Source organism: Myotis lucifugus, unplaced genomic scaffold, assembly GCF_000147115.1.
Source record: "Myotis lucifugus unplaced genomic scaffold, Myoluc2.0 scaffold_22, whole genome shotgun sequence".
Taxonomy (NCBI): domain Eukaryota; kingdom Metazoa; phylum Chordata; class Mammalia; order Chiroptera; family Vespertilionidae; genus Myotis; species Myotis lucifugus.
The window spans coordinates 3192652-3198543 of NW_005871070.1; positions in this window are offsets into that span (position 1 = coordinate 3192652).

Genomic DNA, 5892 nt, shown 5'->3' on the forward strand with positions numbered 1-5892 from the left:
CTTAAAACCAAGTCTGTCTTTGGTACGTTGCAAAATATTACAAATTATAGTCCCTCTTCCTTGAGAGCCTCAGTCCCCAGTTAATGTTAGGTGGTACATATATTTCCATAGTTGCAAAGTAAACACTTAAAAGATGCAGCTACAATCAAGGAGTAGATGTTTAAATCAAGAATTGTTTGGTTGTAAGAATCAGAAGTCTACCTAAAGTAGTTTGTAAAAGGGGAGTTGTTAAAAAATACACACAGAAATCTGGAACTTAATTGCAGGAAGTACAGGTGAAGGTTGTGGTGTCTGGAAAGTCATTAGCAGTTTATCTCTGTCTCTAGCTGCCTCTGGCTGTTTCTTTGTCTAGTTCTGTCTCTGTCCTCTACCCTCCTTGTTTTCTGCTCTTCCTTTATCTCCCTCTTCCTCATTCTTTTTCTCTTACACATAATCATCTTTGCATCTGCTTTATTCTCTATGAACTGGTTTCTCTGAAGGCCTCTTCCTTTCTGCTTCTCCACTCAGGTGACATGTTAGTCCTGTCTCCATAGCCTTGGCTTGCTCATGCCTTGCCCCTGCCATGGTGCAGACTCTGAACCCAGTACTGTAGAATCTCACAACTGACCTCTGCTGATTACCTCTCTGAATCTCTTAGGGCTCTCAGTCAGTTGTGGACAGGATGGTGGGGCAGGAACCTGTAAGACTGCAGTGTGCACACAATCTTGCACAACCATTGTGGAAGCCTTAAAAATAGAGTCACCTCGTAAAAATGGGGTTTCCGAATCATTCTCAAGAAGTGATTGTGCTCTAGATCAATACCACTGACTCTTACCACTATACTTCTCTGTAGAGGAAACTCATTCTACAAGATAGTTTTGCTTTAAGTGCTCCAGTATTACAGGTACAGCTACAAATGCCTGCCCCTCAGTCTCCATCTGGTCCTTGTCATCACCATCCTGCCAGAATGACTTCCTCTGCGTTTTCTGGCACACTTTATTACCATCCCACCACCAATGAAGCAGGGAAACCATCAATAAAAAGAATCGCTTAGAAAAAGAGGCTAACAGAGGTGGGCAAGAAACCTAGAAACCAGGATGATATACAGGTCACTAGTCTGCCCCTAAATGAATGCCATGAGTCTGTTTCTTGACTCCCTTGGCAGTAGACAAGTTCCTAAGTCATGTCTGGCCGTCCTAGGATCTGGCCATCAGAGGGACTTCCTTTTTGCAGGCCCGCTCCTCTAAAGGACATTAGAGTCCTCTCTTCTACACTTCAGCGAATTTTGTCTGGTGCCAGCATCCTTTCCCCACTTGAGTCAGAGCCTCCAGAAGAGTTAGTTCAGGTGCCTGTTCAAGAGTAAGTTTCTGGTGATAGCTACTTCAGTGGCTTTCAATCATTGTCTTTCTTGAGTACATCATTGACTGAAAGGCATATCAGGAATTTCTGTGGGATTAAGCTTACTCCCTTCATCACCAGACTACCTAATGACCACCCTTCAGGATTTTTGTTATTCAGCTCTTCTTAGACCCATTGTTCTTAATGGCCCCGTCCTCAAGAGAATAAAGGAGAAAAAGTGACTGGAAAGAGGTTTGCAGGACAGGAAGCGCTTCCCTCTGGTCTGTCCCTAAAAAGTCCTGCCCTCCACAGGTTACATTCCATTCTAGGGACGCGTTTTGCTAGGAATTGGGGGTGGGTGTGTGGTGGGTAGTTGATAGGCATCAACATGTTTATCCTGTGGAAAAGAGCTGGGCTTCCTAAACTAGCTACTGCTGGATACTTTGTTTTCAATTGCTAGGCTCCTGAGCCCTGAGCTTTTCCAAATTCACAAGTGTTACCTGGACTTGGTTTTCAACAATCTCAGCAGAAAAGATTTCTCTTGATGAAACATAAATATGTAATTTCCTGTTTTTCCCTGTCTGCTTTTAACCAGACAACCTAGTACAGAAAACCCTCTTTGCCACTGAATTTTAATGATCTCTAATACATTCCTACATTTCAACATTTGACAGAAGCTTTGCCTTTAGTGACGTGGTTTGTATCCTAAGAGATTTTAGACAATTGTTTAGTTATTTTGCCTTTTCTTACCTCCACACTACCAGTTTCCCACGGAATGGGGAAGTAAGGTTCTGGTGATAACTGTCAGAATTTTAGTAGGCGCTGACTCCACAGCTAGTTGTACATTTTCACTCAGAGGCGGTTACTAGTTCATGCCTAGCTCAAAACACAAATTTTGTTCAATGGACTTGGATGGTATCTCTATGGTTAATGGTTTTCAATTTAAGCCATGGGAAAAATAAGTTATTTCTGTTTTAGGGATTTCTTGTTTTCAAGAAACAGAAACCCAATTCTAGCATCAGTAAATGGGTTTGGTTAAAAAAAAATGTGGATAATTCAAACTGCAGGAATTTCAGTCAGTTTTGTCACCTTCTGCCCATCACTGGATCATGTTGTCCCGATTGTACACTCTTCACTCCATTTTAGCTTTTCTTCTCTGACGATGTCTTCTTTCCTGCTTCGTTGCCATTTAGCTTTGCTCTGGAGTTCGGCTCCATGGTGCTGCTAGCTCTGACCTGGCTCTGGCTCCAGTGTCCCGTGTTTGTTTCTTATGATTCAAAATCTGGAAAAAGAGGAATTTGTATTCTTAACTTGGGTCAACTGTCCACCCCTGGACCAATTAATTATCTGTGGCTTGAGTGTTAGGATTTCTAAGAACACTTGCCCAGCCCTTTGTGGAATGAGGGGCAATTCCAACAAAGAAAGCATGGACTGGGAACTCTGACCTTGTGAGCTAGACTGATGAACAGTTGGTCTTTATAAATTTATGATTCTTTAACCATGGAGATACCATCCAGGTCCATTGGACAAAATTTTAGTTTTTTGAGCAGCTCTACCTATAAGAATTGATATTTAATGATTTTTAATCATTCCTAATATTGTTCAAGAGATAAAGAGAAAGTTTACTTTTTAAAAATAGAACAAAACATATTTTTCAATTCCTATCTAGGTCCATTGGACCCTTTTATAACTCTAAGATGCATTATGGGATCTTAGTGATATAATTTTTTCTACATATTTTTAAATATTTTGCTATTTTATCATCCCAGGAATTATTTAATCATCACTAATCAGTTATTCCCAAATGGAACAATGATAGAATCACCTAGAAGAGGAACATAATAGTAAAATTGTCACTATTGCATAATCTTTTAGTTTTCATATAGCATTGCCCAAAGTATTGCATCATCTTTCAAGAAGTTTCAAGAAGATATAAGTCTGGAGAGACAGCACCTGTAAAGGCTTTCAATGAATACAGTTGAGAGTTTATAATTTTTCATTTTAGCCATAATGGTAAATAGAAGAAAATTAATAAGAATTTTCATACTTATTAAAGGAATCACAGGTGAATGCAAAGAGACAAATAACCATACTCTAGATCTAATGATATTGATGAAATTGATCAGTTAAGCAAAATCTCAGACCATGACTCTTTAGATGCATATTCTAAATGAGTTTTCTCAAACTAAAGAAAATATGAATGAACCATATATTTCTAAGAACAACAAGGAAGTCAATATTCTCACCCCCTTATTCAACAGAAAGGGCTTCATCATGCAATATTTTATGAGAAGCCAGACCATCTAATTTTGCTAAATGAATGACATGGCAGTATTCTTTCACCTTTATTAATGTTTATCCACCAAAATCTATTGATATAATTCCTAAGGTGAAACATTCTGAAGACAGTTTTCTATGCAAAGGTGATTAAAAGGAAATAAGTGTTGTAGAAATGAAAAAAAAAATGGACTGATCATTCTAATTGACATTTATAAATCCAAAAATTAAAATGTTTTTTTAATCACTACCCTTCTTCAACAAATCATGTCATCAAAGTTTTTAAAAAGTATTGCATGTTGGTGATACAAGTGCAAGAAGAAACAGAAGTACTGGTAATGATAAGCTGGAACCTAATAAAAATATATTTGAAATATATTTACAATTTAAGCCATGGGAAAAATAAGTTATTTCTGTTTTAGGGATTTCTTGTTTTCAAGAAACAGAAACCCAATTCTAGCATCAGTAAATGGGTTTGGTTAAAAAAAAATGTGGATAATTCAAACTGCAGGAATTCAAACTGGAGTCACTATTTACAAGATGAGCATGTACCAAATTCTTGCATAACAGGCGATGTTACATTCAACCAACATTGCCCATTTCAAGTATATACAACTTCAAAGTCTAAAAAATATAAAATAAAAATTGTTTACTATGCTTAAATTCTTATTACAGTTTTTAATTAAACTATCTCCTCATACTTCTGTTAAGTTAGTCATAAAATTACTTAAATATATATATTTAAAAATTTTTTAAACTTATTGGACTCGGTAAATGATGACTTTTTCCTGATATATTAAGAGTTGATATATATTTTAATATCTTAAATATAGATAAAATCTTTTAAGTGGTTTCAAGAATTTAAAGACATGTTAGATTACTTCCCCACATACTTCCTCTAGGAAACTTTAGTCAAGAGAAATGAATAAAACTGAGAAAATCCTTGGATTACAAAATGTTCACATTTCTTCTTTTTAAAAACCCTAAATGTTTAAGTAGCTGGCAGAGTGCTTTCTCTATGTAAAAAGTTGGGATACTTTCAAAAATGACCCATCTTTATAGGACAAAATACTGCAAGTGTTCTTACTTATTTCTTATAACGTGTAGCTCTTGGTAAGCACAGAATTGTCTGAGAAATTTGATTTATTATAAGTACTACTAGAGGCCCAGTGCACAAAATTTGTGCGGGGAGCGGGGGTGGTTCTTCAGCCCGGTCTACACCCTCTCCCAATCTGGGACCCCTCGGGGGATGTCCGACTGCTGGTTTAGCCCCAATCCCTCAGGGATCCCTGTGTCAGACATCCCTCTTGCAATCCAGGACCGCTGGCTCCTAACCACTCGCCTGCCTGCCTGCCTGATTGCCCCTAACCACTCTGCCTACCTGCCTCATCACCCCTAACCACTTGTCTAATTAGCATATTATGCTTCTATTATTATAGATTTTATTGTCTTTAAATGGCCTTTCTAGGATGACCTTTATCTACACTACTATAAGTCACTAGGGAATAAAATTTTTCCCAGGTTATCTTAAAATTAAAAGTTTAAATATTGATATAAGTTTAGACTGTCAAACAGAAGGGGCTAATAATAGATTTTTGCCATTATAGAATTGTGAATTTAGTCCTTTTAAAAGAGAAGTATGAACTATTTTAAACACAGGAAAGTACAGACAATATATATCAGACAACCATGTCTCACCCCCCAGCTGTAACAGATGTTAACTTTTGCTATATTTTAAGTTTTTATTTCAAAAAAAATAGACCAAGCACAGACATAGCAAAAATCAATCCTTCCCCTTCTCCCCAAGGGGACCACAATTCTGAGGTTGGTATGCATCATTCTCATGCATTTTTAAAGTATTATTTTGATTTTAATGTGTTATATTAATTGTATCATATTTAAAACTTGCTACTTTTCACTGATTGTTTTGAGTGTTAAGCATATTGACTTATGTAGGTCTACTTTACCTATTTTAACTGCTATTTAATATTTCAAATGTATGAAATATTTGTTCAGTTCCCAAATGAGGGAACCTTAAGGTGTTCCCACTCTTTATTTCTTGGATGGTACCCTGAACTATGTGTGGTAGCCTCTGGAATAGGTAGCTTGCCAGCACATAGCTTCCAATATTGGCAAGCAAGCTATCCCAGAGATTTACTGAAATGTAATTTTAAAACAGGGATGCATATTATCAAGTTATTTACTTATTTATTATGGATAGAACCAGGTATATTAGTGGAAGATAGAAAAGTATAACTAAATAAATGTATGTTCATTTTTAACTGTGACAATTATGTT